The sequence below is a fragment of the Nelumbo nucifera genome, chromosome 3 (genome assembly GCF_055504915.1).
Source record: "Nelumbo nucifera cultivar China Antique chromosome 3, China Antique-T2T, whole genome shotgun sequence".
In the NCBI taxonomy this organism is placed as follows: domain Eukaryota; kingdom Viridiplantae; phylum Streptophyta; class Magnoliopsida; order Proteales; family Nelumbonaceae; genus Nelumbo; species Nelumbo nucifera.
This window is the reverse complement of record NC_142651.1, coordinates 8,412,103-8,426,204: the sequence shown is the minus strand read 5'-3', so window position 1 is coordinate 8,426,204 and position 14,102 is coordinate 8,412,103.

Genomic DNA, 14,102 nt, shown 5'->3' with positions numbered 1-14,102 from the left:
GTAAACTATTTCATATCAAATGTGCATGTCACATCTTAAATTTATATATTCATGATTCTTTAAATATTATTTATACTCATAATTCTAAAATTAGAAATTGTATTATATACATCAAAAGTTTTAGAGCAATAAAACAAGAATTTAAATATTTATGTCAAAATCATGGTTTAAAATATAAATGTTTTATATTATATGTTAAACATAGATGGAATACTATGTTAAAAAGTTGTATTTTCCACAAACAAATTCTTAGTGATTTTTATAATGCAAAAATGCCTACTAATGTTATATTTGAAGAAAACTAGAAAATGGCAATTTGTATAAGAGATTTTTTAAAATATTTTTATGAAGAAACTATTGAATTATCGGGCATTTATTATCTAACTAGTTGTAATTTAGCTTATCAATTAATGATGATTAGTGATTGTTTTGCAAAATATAAAAAAAAAATCATAATTTAAAAGTATTATAGAAATAGTGGAAAATAGATTTAAAAAATATTGGGAGAACATTTTTCTTCTTTATTGTTTAACTACAATATTATATCCTAGGATTAGGAAAGATGGTTTAAATATTTTACTTGAAACATATTGTGAAAATATGAATATTGAAATTTGAAATAAAAAAGAGGAAATTAATAGTTTATTGTTTGAAATGTATAGTTTATATGAATCTGAAGTAATAGGAAATAATAAAAATTCTACAACTTGTACAACTGCATTTTTCCGCTTCAAAACTTGAGTCCAGTAGTGGAAGAAATTTTTTTTATTTAATAAGTAAGAGGCAAAAATCCACCGCCTCAACAACAAGTTCATTTATTGAACTTAATTTTTATTTATAAGCAATTTTGTCTACTTAAGGTGGTTATTCCTTCACCTCTAAGGGAATAAATAGTTTTCATATTTTAGCCTAGTGGAGTGAACATGCAAAAAATTGTCCAGTTCTTGCCGCCATGGCACATAATCTATTAACCCCTCCGGTGTCTACAGTTCTATCGAAGTATTGTTTAAGTGTAGGTACTAAAACAAGGTATGACACATATTTTAGTGCAGACACATAATCTACTAGGATATTGGACGACAACATAAGTTGTATGAATGATGAAAGTCTAGAGATGTGCATATGCTTTAAATATTGGTTGGATGCTGAATATAGATTACAAGACAAAGGAGGGCATGACACTACACCTAATGTTTCACATGAAGCAGATGATCTAAGTCAAGAACAATAGGAGAAAATGATGAAGCCAATATTTTTTGTATACTCAATAATTTTATAGAATTTTTTCAATTTATTATAAATTTTGTTTTAGTTTTATTTAATTTATTGATTTTTTTAATAACATAATTTTTTATTTTCAATTTGTAACTATATTGTATTATTTATATTTTATTAATTTATTCCATTTTCCAAATTTCATATTTCATTAATCCAACCATTGTATGCTTTGTATCATTCAAATCTAAATGAAATAAAATTCCAATTTGTTATTCACTTTAAGTCTTTGTCTCTTTGACTTCTTATTTGGTTAAGTATTTTTTTTTTTCATTTCCTTGTTAGATTTCTTATTTTTTCAAATAGTTTCCAAATGAAAGTTAAATATTTTAGTTTTACTTAGCAAAAAAATAAAAAATGTCAAAAAAAAAAACAAAAAACCAGTCTAGCTCAGTTCGGCCCACGCCCAAGGCCCGGCCTGTGGCCTAGCCCAGTACAGCCTGCAACTCACCCGGCCCAGGGCCTATACAAGCTTGGGCTGTGGGTCGTGCTGAGTCAACCCCAACATGGCACATTTTACACCTTTAGTCCAGTGTCTACAATTCCATTGAAGTATTGTTTTAATGTAAATACTAGGGTGTTGGACAACAAAATAAGCTATATGAATGATGAAAGTCTAGAGATGTGCATTTGTTTTAAAAATTGGTTGGATGTTGAAGATAAATTACAAAACAAATGAGGGCATGTCACTACACTTGATGTTTCACCTGAACAAATGATTAAAGTCAATAACAATAGGAGAAAATGATGAAACCAATATTTTTTGTATACTCAATAGTTGTATAGCATTTTTTTTCAAATTATTGTAAACTTTGTTTTAATTTTTTTTAATTTATTTGATATTTTTAATAACATAGTTTTTTTTTATTTTCAATTTATAACTATATTGTATTTTTTATATTTTATTAATTTATTCCATTTTTCAATTTTCATATTTCATTTATCCAACCATTGCATGCTTTGTATCATTCAAATTTAAATGAAATAAAATTCCTATTTTTATTCCAATTTGTTATTCACTTTGAATCTTTGTCTCTTTGACTTCTTATTTGGTTAAGTATTTTTTTTCATTTCTTTGTTAGATTTCTTATTTTTTCAAATAGTTCCCAAAGGAAAGTTAAATATTTTAGTTTTACTTAGCAAAGAAATAAAAAATAAAAAATAAATGTAAAAAAAAATAGTCTAGCTTGGTTCGGATCATGCCCAAGGCTCGGCACGGTCCTGGCTAGGGGTGTTCACGGGTCGGGTTGGGTCAGTTTCTTGGGATTTTCCCAACCGACCCGACCTGGTTGGGTTAGCTAAGGTGGGAACTGAAACCGACCCACTGACAAGCCAAACCGACCAGGTCGGTTTGCGTCGGGTTGGGTCGGTTTCGGTTTTGCTCATGTACAAAGCCAAATAAAATCAGAATTAGTTGATAATTTGATATTCAAGAGTCCAAGATAAATCTAAATTTAATTTAGGTAAAGAATAAAATCAATAAATTCTTCATGTAAAAACAAGTGTCAATAATGGGCTTTATAGAGTAAAAAACTAGGTAAATCTAGGTAGGTAAATCAGTAATATAAAAATTTAGAAACCTTCTAAATTCTAATCTAGGTAAAAAACTAAAAAATGACACCTAATTGAATTCTAATTGTAATTGCCTAATGGGCCTTTTAGAGTTCTAGTTCTAGTAGAAGTCTAAAAGTAGAAGACTAGTAGGAATTAGGAAACTACTCAAACTAGGAAGTAGGAACTACCAAACTAGTAGAATACTAGTTCGGGTCGGGTCGGGTTGGTTTCGGTTTTCACACAAGAAAACCGAAACCGACCCGAGATTTCAGTTTATGTATGTGCCCAACTCAAAACCGACTGGTATGGATGAAAACCCGGCCGATTCGGGTTGAGTCGGTCTGGGTTGGCCGGTTTGGTCGGGCTGGGCATTCTTATGAACAGCCCTAGTCCTGGCCCATAGAATGGTCTATAGCCTGCTCAGCCCAGACCCGCGACATGGCATGGGCCCGCACGGGCTTGGGCCATGGGTCGTGCCAGGCCAAGCCAGCCCCCCAAATTATCCCTGGGGAAGACGGCACGACCCAAGACAGCCTGCACTTTGCATGGGCCACAAGCAGACCATATCGTACCGGCCCAGTGGCCGCCAAGGCCCGTTTTACACCTCTGTTCTTCCTTCTTTTATCTTTTGCAATCAAGTTGTGGTTAAGAAGTTAAAACATTGGAAACTTATTTTATTTATTTATGAATAAAAAAAGCATGAGATGGGGTCCTACGTTAGAATGGAAACGTCATCCCCAGTCCAACATCTATAAAAAACGACACAAATTGCTAGGAAGCCAAAAGCCTATCAAGAGGGGATTCCGGATTCGTCCAAGACTCGGGAGTGTGCTAATATTTTTGTAGCACTCTCCATGAAAATCAAAGATTACATGCAATTAAGAGTAAGTTCTTCAATCGTGCTTGCCAACATTAATGGCTTTGGTTTTCTAAAAAAAAAAAATGGCAAACATCCTCGTTGTAGCTCTAATGATGAGCTTCATTTGTAATATTGATAAAATATTATCCAAATGATAATGCCAAGTAGACATGATTCTTACAGGTTAGCACAAGTAGTGGTGGATTTGAAATATATCACAAAGGGAAGAGTGGTGATAATTAAGAGCACAATGAAAAGATTTTGTCCATTACACATTTTTTTAATGTTTCTTGTCATTCTGAATGAAGGTGTGGTTTTTCAACATAAGCTTCAAGGTCTCTATTTAAATATTTGGATTCTAAGACTTAGTAATGGATGAAATGAGACAACTTCAAAGAGATTTCCCATACTGTTTAAGGAATCATATTAATTGTTCAAAAAACAAAAGACAACGAATTCATATAAGAGATTTGATTAGATGTATTGACATTTGGATTGTAACCCAAACAAGAGTCTGATATTAGGGTGTTTGAATAAGATGATAAATATAGAAGTGGAACATTTAATGGCAATTGCTTTTTTTTTTGTGGTAGCATGCCTTTCCCTTGGTATTTTACTATAGAAATGGGAATAGTAAATATTAAAATTTTTTTTCTTGATCTTTGGACCTGATTTGTTTGCGGTGCAATTTCATTTGCACTAATGCAAAAATATGAAAGTGGAGGTGAGTTTTATATGAATTTTGATTTATGTTTTTGAATTTTTGCTTTGTTTTGTTTGCTTGCAATGCAAATGGAGTATAATAAAATCTAAAACAAAGTAAGGTAAAACTTAAGGCAAAAATTAAAGAATCAGAAATTATACTTCTGTTTACACTTTCATGCATTTGAACCAATGCAAATGGAGTTGCATTGCAAACAAACAGAGACTAGTTAGGATTGTACTCAAATATCCAAGTGTATTTCATTTCATACTAACACCCATGCAATGAAGAAAAGGATGGATTACGAATGCTCTTACATGGGATTTCCAACAATAAGAGATACTCGCCCTATGTTTCTAAAATTACAACTATTAAGAAACTCTTAGGCAACACCCTCTTAATGATAAATGCATGATAGTATAGATGCCCCATTCTATTATATATGATCATTAAAAACTGAAAGAACTCTATCATCTTTAGTCTCAGTTTTTATGTTATTGTACTTAAGTTAAATGTTATTGTCCTCTAAACAAGTAAGCCAAAGATGTAGCTACTATTTTGAAACGTCCAAATAATGTATCAAAGAATGCAATTTGATCCATAAGTTTGAAGGCAACATATAATTGGCAAAAGAGGAAAAGAGAGAAAGGAAAGCAAAGGACTAAATTTTTTGAATGGTTGTCATTTTGACATGAGGCCAAGGCAAGCATTGGTATTATGTGGTAAAAACATACAGGGATAATTACTTAAATATACCTATATATGGTTTCGCTAGGGCTATGTTTGGTTTGAAGGAAAAAGTAGGGAAAGGAAGGTTCCTTCAAACCAAACACAGCCTAAATTGCTTTAGTATACCCTATGATTTTGCAAAACTACTTGGATATACCTTGTAAAATCGCCCTACATAACATATATAGCTTTTCTGTTAATAAAACATTTTGAGCCATTTCACAATCCTTTTTAATTAGCCCCAATCAAACCTACAGCACCCCTTCATCAATTGAAGTACCTAATCATCGCCTTTTCAACTAGAATTGACATTGTAAACTTTGCTTTAGGGCTGCTCACAAACAATGCCAAACCAACCAAACTGCCCAACCTAATCCGATTTGGTCGGTTTTTCTTCACCACCGGTCGGTTTTGGGTTGTGAAGAGGGGGATAAACCAAACCGAATTAGTTAGTTTTTGATTTTCTATTCTTTCCCTCACTAGGTAATTCCTATCCTAATTTATTCTTTCTAGTTAGTTACTTATTTTTAACATTAAAGAACAATAAAATATTAGTTAAATGGGAATTACTTCTGTCTTTAGGATTGTTTGCCTTTTTTGAGTAGGAAATTTTACACCAAATATAGGGCTGTTCACAAACAATGCCAAACCGACCATTCATGTTTGGGTTGGTTTTGCTTAATGGCAGGTCAGTTTTGGTTTGCTTTTTAAGTAACCCGACCACTTCGGATCGGTTGAAAAAAAATCTATTAAACCAACCCAACCTGACCCGTGAACAACCCTACTTTGCTTTATGTGATTATCCTCTGTTTGCAGAGGTTAGGTCCAAGTTTTTTTTTTCTCTGATTTTTATATGGGGTTTTGTATTGTTTTCTTATACTCGTGGAAGTGGGTGAGAAATGAAATGAGATTCCTCAATCTTAGTTAATTCTTCATTATCACAAGTTGTAGAAAAACTAAATTATTCCTTTTGGTAAATTATTCAATGTACAAAATGAGGAGGCATTTTTATAAATATAGAGCATCATTAATTGACGATACACCGGTTGGGAGATGGTGTCTTATGATCTAACTACAAAAACTGGTGAGGTTTTGGATTCCATCTTGTAGGTAAGGGTGTCAATGGACCGGTTTTTGACCGGACCCCGTACAGTCCAAAATCAATTTGGACAGATTGGATGGACCAACAAGACATATTGGATTAAACCAATCTGATCCAAAATATTTATTAGATTGGACTGGACCTGGTCCGTTTGTAATAAATTTATATTGGATTCAGTTGAATTAAGCCAATATCCGGTCCATTGATCTAAGATAATAATATAGGTGTTAATGGATCGGGTTTGGGTTGAAACCAATCTAAATTAAAATGAATTTGAACAGATTGAACAGTCCGTACATTGAATTGGACCGATCCAAAATGGTCCAAAATATTCATGGGATTGGATTGAACCTAGTCCATTTGTAATGGACTCACATTGGATTGAATCAGATTGGACCAAATCCAGTCCAATTGACACCCCTACTTGTAGAGAGGGACACCAGAATTCTCTCACTTTTTTTTATTTCCATAGGAGCATTTTGGTCCAAAGAATAAACTTTTCCCATCCTAACCAATATTGATTTTTGTCAAATTGACAAACCTCATGATTTGTGAGTTGCCAAAAGGGGATAGTGTAGTGGTGGTCTCTGAGTTGCCAAAAGTCATACTAGAATGAAGTGGTTGAGGGAGAGCAATGTCGTTAGAAAAACAACTAATGGGAACTATGTCGGTGGAAGAATTACTTGTTTTTCTGGTGAAAAAGGAAATTCATTAGACTTAGTTTGGAAGGAGTACAAATACAAATATGTACAATACAAATAGATATTAAATAATACAAAGTACAAGGTTTTGCACTCTACATATTTGTATTTGTACTCCTTCCAAACTGAGCCTTAGGCACAAAGGCCAGCAAACAACAAAAAACATCCAACGAGAAACAACCCATAAGGCTCCATTTGGAAGGAGTACAAATACAAATATGTAGAGCGCAAAGCCTTATATTTTATATAATTTTGTATGTATTTGTATTGTATATATTTGTATATGTACTCCTTCCAAACTGAGCCTAATGAACAACAGCTGAAAGGAGAACAGTAGAAAACAAGAACCAGACTAACAACAACTATTAACCAAACAAACTAAACTAAACACACTAGACTAGAAATTCTCAGGAATCACGAATATTGATGCTTTGGGTCCAACTAGGCACATTTGAAACAACATCAAGGATCAAGCATCTTTTATAAATAAAAAAAAGGATATTCAAAGGCACTTCCTTCTTAGAGTTAAGGAAGGCAAGAACAAGATTCCAACAACCACTCTCAAAAAATAATTTAGTGACACTTAACCTTTTGGCCAATTTTACTCCCTCTATCAAGGCAAAAACTTCTGCTTGCAGTGTCGAGATAGCAAAAAAGATCCACAACAGCATAGGAAGCTTTGTTAGTAGTAAAAAACCTCAATCGATATTTAAGTTTACCCACCCAATGTTTGGAGGTGACCAAAAAGCAGCCTCGAGATTCAATCTTCAAGCATAGCAACAAGCAACATATCCTCTCCTACACCTTCTTGTTAATACAATCAATAGATAACATAGGATCAATGTTAGTACTTTCAAAAACATGGTTATTCATACTGTTCCAAATTATCCAAAGAGTTATGATTGCCTTGTACAACAAGGAAGATTTTGAAGCTTTGTCTTTTGCACACATTTGAAAGCACTTATCCAACTATTTCAAAAACTCAGAAGTTTGCATATATAGGCTGGCACATTAGATCTCAAAGAGAGAGAACTCCCAAACCAAACACTTTTAGCAAAGGGGTAGGCAACCAGAGCATATAAGATAGGTTCTTCCTTAACTTGGCAAAGGGAGGGGGGAAGAGGGGAGTTGGTAACCTTTCTCTTATAGAGAAATTAATTCATATTTTTTTAGAGAGAAAAAGGTCAAGTATTTTAATAAGACAAACTGGAAAGATACAGCATTGGGCAGGACAAAAACACTTTGTACATCTCAAAAAAACCATTATATGAACATCATAAAAAAATATATTACTGTGCTCCAAAAAAGAACTGTAAGGACAATTCTTTAACATATTGTGAGTCACCACCTAGGAGTATAACCTTTCCCCAAATGCTCTTTAATACCTGCTTTTATGACCTCAACTTGTCTTCAAAAAGCCTCACGTTTCTTTCCAATCAAATTGACCACACTACAAGAGTTGGCAACACATTCCAAACAATCTTACCTCTCATCGACAAACCCTTCAAACCCCAATCTTTGGGAGGCACAATTGAACTCCAAAAACCTCTAGCATTTTCATCCAAATTTCCCAATTGAATCCGCAATGCATAAACAAATGCTCCAACTTCTTAAAATTGTTACCACATAGGACACATTTGCCTGGCTCTACCACCCAACCTCTCTTTGATAGATTATCAATTGTTAGGCACTAGTGGTTTAAAAGGTGTGGGAGCCGTGCGCCTGGAGGCCCTTCAAGCGAGGTGCCCCCAAAATGCCCTGAAGCGTATGCCATAGGTGCTGATACCTCTGAGGTGTATGCCTTATACTTATTTTTTCATGAGGCATGCTAGAGGCATTTGCCTCATATGCCTCATGCACATTTCAAATAAAAAGGCAAAAAAGAAAAAAGAAAGATAAAAAAGAAAAATAAATGAAAGGAAAAAAAAGGGAAGGGAAAGAAAAAGAAAGAGAAGAAAAAAAAAAAGAGAAAAAGAAAATAAAAGGGAAGGAAAGGGAAGAAAAGATAAGGGGAATGAAAGATTTTTATTAAAAATAAAAAAATGAGATCCTCCTTCCTCTTCTTCCTCCTCCTCTAAAGGATGCTTAGGCCTCCTTGTGTTCGGGAGGCTTATGCATCTTATATTCTAAACTATGCCTCACGCCTCTAGGTAGTGGAATGCCTCACATCACGCATTTGTGTTTTAAAACATTGTTAGACACCTCCCTAAAGTTGTCACCCACAAAAAAAAGGAGAAATTTAAAGGAGCCATTGCCCTCCATACCAAGTCTTCGGGGAAATTAGCTTTCTCCTCACTGCATAGGATGTTGTAGAAGGATTTGACTGTGAACACACCTGATTTCTCCCTTGCCCAAATCTTCTTGTCCCCCATTGTACTAACCACCCTTACCGAATTCATGATCTGCATTAGCTCCTCCCATTGCTCCATTTCCCAATCATTTAGGTTCCTTCTAAAACTATAACACCGCACACCTACCCCTACATCTTGAGCAAACACCTCTAACACCATACACTCCTTGCTAATAAAAGTATCAAAGTGGTTGGGAAATCTATCCTTAAGAGGGTTATCCCCGCACTAGACCTCCTTCAAAAAACTAACTCTAGAACCATCTCTTCCATTCTTAATCATTGACTAAAGTTTTCTTCTGATTTTTGAATACCCATCTAGACTGTACATCCATAAGGCAAATTTGATTCCCCTAGGTCCCAGCTTGAGTTCATTGAGTTGTACTTAACCTCTATTACTTTCCTTTATTGACTCATGGTCTGTTCATTCCACCTCCAATACCATTTCCCTAGAGAAATTAATTCTCAGTAATTGCCTTATTTGAGCATTCCCATAAGAATGGCTTAATTTTTTGCTGTACATGTAGAGACCAAATTGTGTGCCAACACTTCTTTTTAGCTAAGGTTAGGGGAGCTAGGCTCCATATCCCTACTTGTAATGGTGCAATGGATTGACTTAACTAAAAAGTTCCCTTTAGAACATGGAACCCATCTCAAAGAATCTTGCCAGGGGATGTGAGATACATTAATTTCACAAACTTTCCTTACTACTTCAGCCAAGAAGAGATAATTTATTAGATCAGTATTCCATGATCTACTAGAGGGTTGGGAAAGGTCTTTTACTTTTGAAGGTCCTAAGGGCTCTATACTTGGCCCCATAACCTTTAACCCTTCAATCCCTAGGATTCAAGGATCAGGTTAGATGTTTAACACCCCTTTTAGTAGAACCTCTCTCTTTACAATAAAGCTTTTCTAACCATAAGACCCATTTTGCTTCACACCACTATGAAGGAAATTTCCATTTGGAAAGTATTTTGCTTTCATGACCTTAGCCCATAGACAACCCTTATTTAGTGCAAATCATCAAAGCTAATTTAGTTAGTAGAACAAGATTATAGTCTCTTGAGTCTCTAAAACCTAAACCCCAATTCCTTTTATTGATGCATATTCTATTCCAATATCTCTACCTCCAAGGTTCTTAGGAAAGAGGCTACCCCCTTCTTTAAAGAGAAGGGTGGCCATTGACAAAAATGTGGGTGAAGGGAATATGTACTAACATGTACAATTTTCCTTCCCTTTCATGTGATCTTGCCACATGTTACCATCAAAGCTTATTAAAATTGTTACACTTTGTCACATACATGCTCTAGGGTCTTGTAGGCTTCACAAATTATAAAGCACTGATGAATGGGATTTGCAATGTATTATGTGATTCCATGACAATAGGCGTATCATACTCTTACACTAGGTCACTAGTTGATCAAATCTTTTGTTCGTATAAACAATCCATGGGCTAAATTGGACCCACAAATCTGGTTGGATGACGGATCGTCCTAACAACAGGTTGAAACCATTTATGCTTGGAAAGATTTTAGTTGTAAAGTTACATGAGTATAAATGGTTTATTTTGTTTTTGGATCTAACCCATACAAATGCAATGGCAATGTAAAATTATTAGATTTGGGGGTGTTCAACAACATCATATATATATATATATAATTTTGTGGATGTGGCTGTTATTGTTTTCAAAACCAAGACCAACCATGTTGTCAAACACCCCCTTGGACTAGAATGGAGAGAGAGAGAGAGAGAGATGCTCTTTTTCTATGGAATTCATGGCCCTTTCTTGGCTGGTCTTAAGGGTGAATATATGGGCCTTGACTTCCTTGGTATCCAACACCCAATAAACTATGTTTGGATGATGAACTTCAACAAACCAATTGTGGGCATCGTCAAATAGCTCTATTGTTCTCAAGCCTCCAATGTGTTTATTGATCCTTGTAACAATACATAGTTTCATTGTTGAAAACATCTCCCCTATAACTACAATTTATATCATAGGAACTCTTGCATTCTTCCACAAATCTCACTCTTTTTTTTTTTATAACCCATCAACCGCTTATAAAGGCAACTCAACACAGTTCCTCCTTAAAATCCAATACACATCTCTCTTTCCATTTTACGTTGTAGAAATCACCATATCCTGATAGAAGACATTCATCAGAGGAGTATTCCTTGTGTTTTTAGGAGTAAAACCTCCTACACTCATTAAAGCAATGTTTTCAAACCGTCGTTGACCTGAACGGTCGGACCGTTCAGATCGAAAACTGTTTAAACAATCGGTTATATTTTACCCCAAACCCAATCTCTGGTAAAAATCGTTGAATTAGTCAACGAACTGTTGACCCATATGGTTTGACCATTGAACCGTTCGACCCAGGGAATAGTTTGCGGTTTATTAACTTGTCACAACAAAATGAAAAGGGAAGAAGATCTCTCAGATCTGAGATCTACTGAGAGAGATGTGTGAGACAATGAGAGAGATCTCACATTTAGAGATATGGGAGAGAAGTTTAGACTCTAGATGACAGATATGCGAGAGAGAGAGAGAGAGAGATTTGAGACTGAGAAATCTCATATCCACTCTAGTTTTTCACCATTGCCGCCATCACCGTCGTCACCGCTGCAGCCTTCAAGCCCTCCTCCTCCTCCTCCACTTCCTTCTTCTTCTTCTTCTAAACTCTTTCAGCCGACTTTTCAAATACCTCTCATTCCATCTTTATTTTCTCTTATTTTTATATGCATCTTACCCTAATATTCCAATCTAATGGATAAGATGACGTATCACCGTTAAAATATTCAAACCGTCCAAACCGTTTAACCCAGACGGTCAAACCACTAACCCGAAAACCAGTGGTCAGAACAGTTTCGTTTTTGGGTCAGTTTTTAAAACCTTGCATTAAATCCCCAAAGGGCACCTCTCTTCAAGTAATAACTAATAAGAATTAGTGTCCATTGGTTGTACTCGCATAGAATCACAAACATTAATGAATAAGGAGATCTCCGATGCAAGGGAATGGGAGGATGTTGATTTTCCAAACGGAAGCTTCATGTTTACGTGTTTGATTTGAACTATAATAGACCGTTGTTTTTTTACCAATGAGTATAGTTGTATGGTGGTCATGTAATTACAACTAATAGGACACATGTGGGTTCCATTATGTGTGAAGCTCCAACCATCGTGATTTGCATCTTTCAAAATTTGGTTAAATGGTTCATTAGATTTTATTGGTATAAATTAATTATAGGAGTTTCATTAGGGCCTTGTTAGTTTGGAGGTAAGTTTGTGGACAAGGGGGAGTTGGTCAATGGGAAAGTTGACAAACTTTTTCATTTTCATTTACTAGTGAAATATTGGTCCCATATAACAAAACTTTTCCCTATGTAAGTTTTTGACAACTTATGTAAGGAAGTTTTACCCATCTTGGAGGTGGATAAGTTATTTATCCATGAAGGGGGGAAATTTGACAAACTATGTAGGACTAAAATGTCCATGCAAAAGAATTACTATTTAGAAAATCTGTTTACTTACCCAATTGGCAAAAGAACATGGATAGATGTATTTACCCAATTGACACTCACATGAATAAATGCATTTACTTAGATAAGTATCTTATTACCAAAGGAACCAAGGCTAGAAGTTTCTCCCCCCATTGTAGAAATTGTCAAAAGGAGAATTGTGATGTTGCCCTTGCAGTGGTTTATGAATTTTTTAGCATTTAATGGGTAAAATCAAGATTTCATTTTTGTCAATAGTAAATGGTGATTTTGATTGCCAAAAAAAGTGGGGTGATGTTTGGTACCATTGTTGTTTTTTCATAAATCGATGCCACAACAAAGCCACCATAGCAATTCAAAGATGTCTAATGAATTTGTTATTTGGTTTGTTGGCTTCTTAAAAATCGACAAACTTGAAAGTGATTACTAAATTTGGGCCTAAAAGATAAGTCACCATTTTCAATAATTCCTCTTTTAAAACCAATTATGTTTTTTTTTTTAACAATCTAAGGGAGATTGTTCTCACTATCAAACAAGAGATAAGTCATCCGTGCCGTTGCTGGCTGTATAGTTAGGGACCATCACAGAAACTTGATTTTTGCTTGAGCTATCCCTCTTTGGCAGTGCTCGGCCTTGGAAGCTGAATCTCAATGCCTTGTTTGAAAGTTTGCAATTTGCTATTTCCTATGGAATTTCTAAGGCAATTTTTGAGGGTGACTACACATCTTTGATAAATTTCTTGTTGGAGGACTATAGCAAACCTCCGTGGAGTGTAACTACACTCATCTACGATTGCAAGAATATCCTGTGTCACCATAGTGATTTCTCAGTAGTCTTCTCTCCAAGATTGACTAATAGAGCGGCTCATGCATTAACTCGTTTTGGTCTGTCGTATTCTTCTCCTTGTACCACCTGGTTAGATATTCCTATTTTCTTGAAGAAGATTATTGTTGAAGATTCTACTGAGTTATCTATTGAAATATAGGCTTATGCCTTTTCTCAAAAAAAAAAAGACCATGTTCACATTGTTCACACAGTCCCTTCTTGTATCGGGAATTTCTTTGTACTTGTATGTTTTTTTTTCATGGAGAGATATTCCCAATACAAGGCAATAAGGGATTGTGCAAACAGTATGAGAACGGTCTTGTGAGGACCAAATTCAATTTCATCAAACAAACCCATTACCGTGACATGGCATCAATGGTACAAAACCATGGTTTTAAAAATTGGACCATACCTGACGGTTGGACCACTTGACATAAAAATTGGTCAGATAATTGGTTCCGTTTCATCCTAAAACTGTTATTGGGCCAAAAACCGTTGATTTAGTTAGC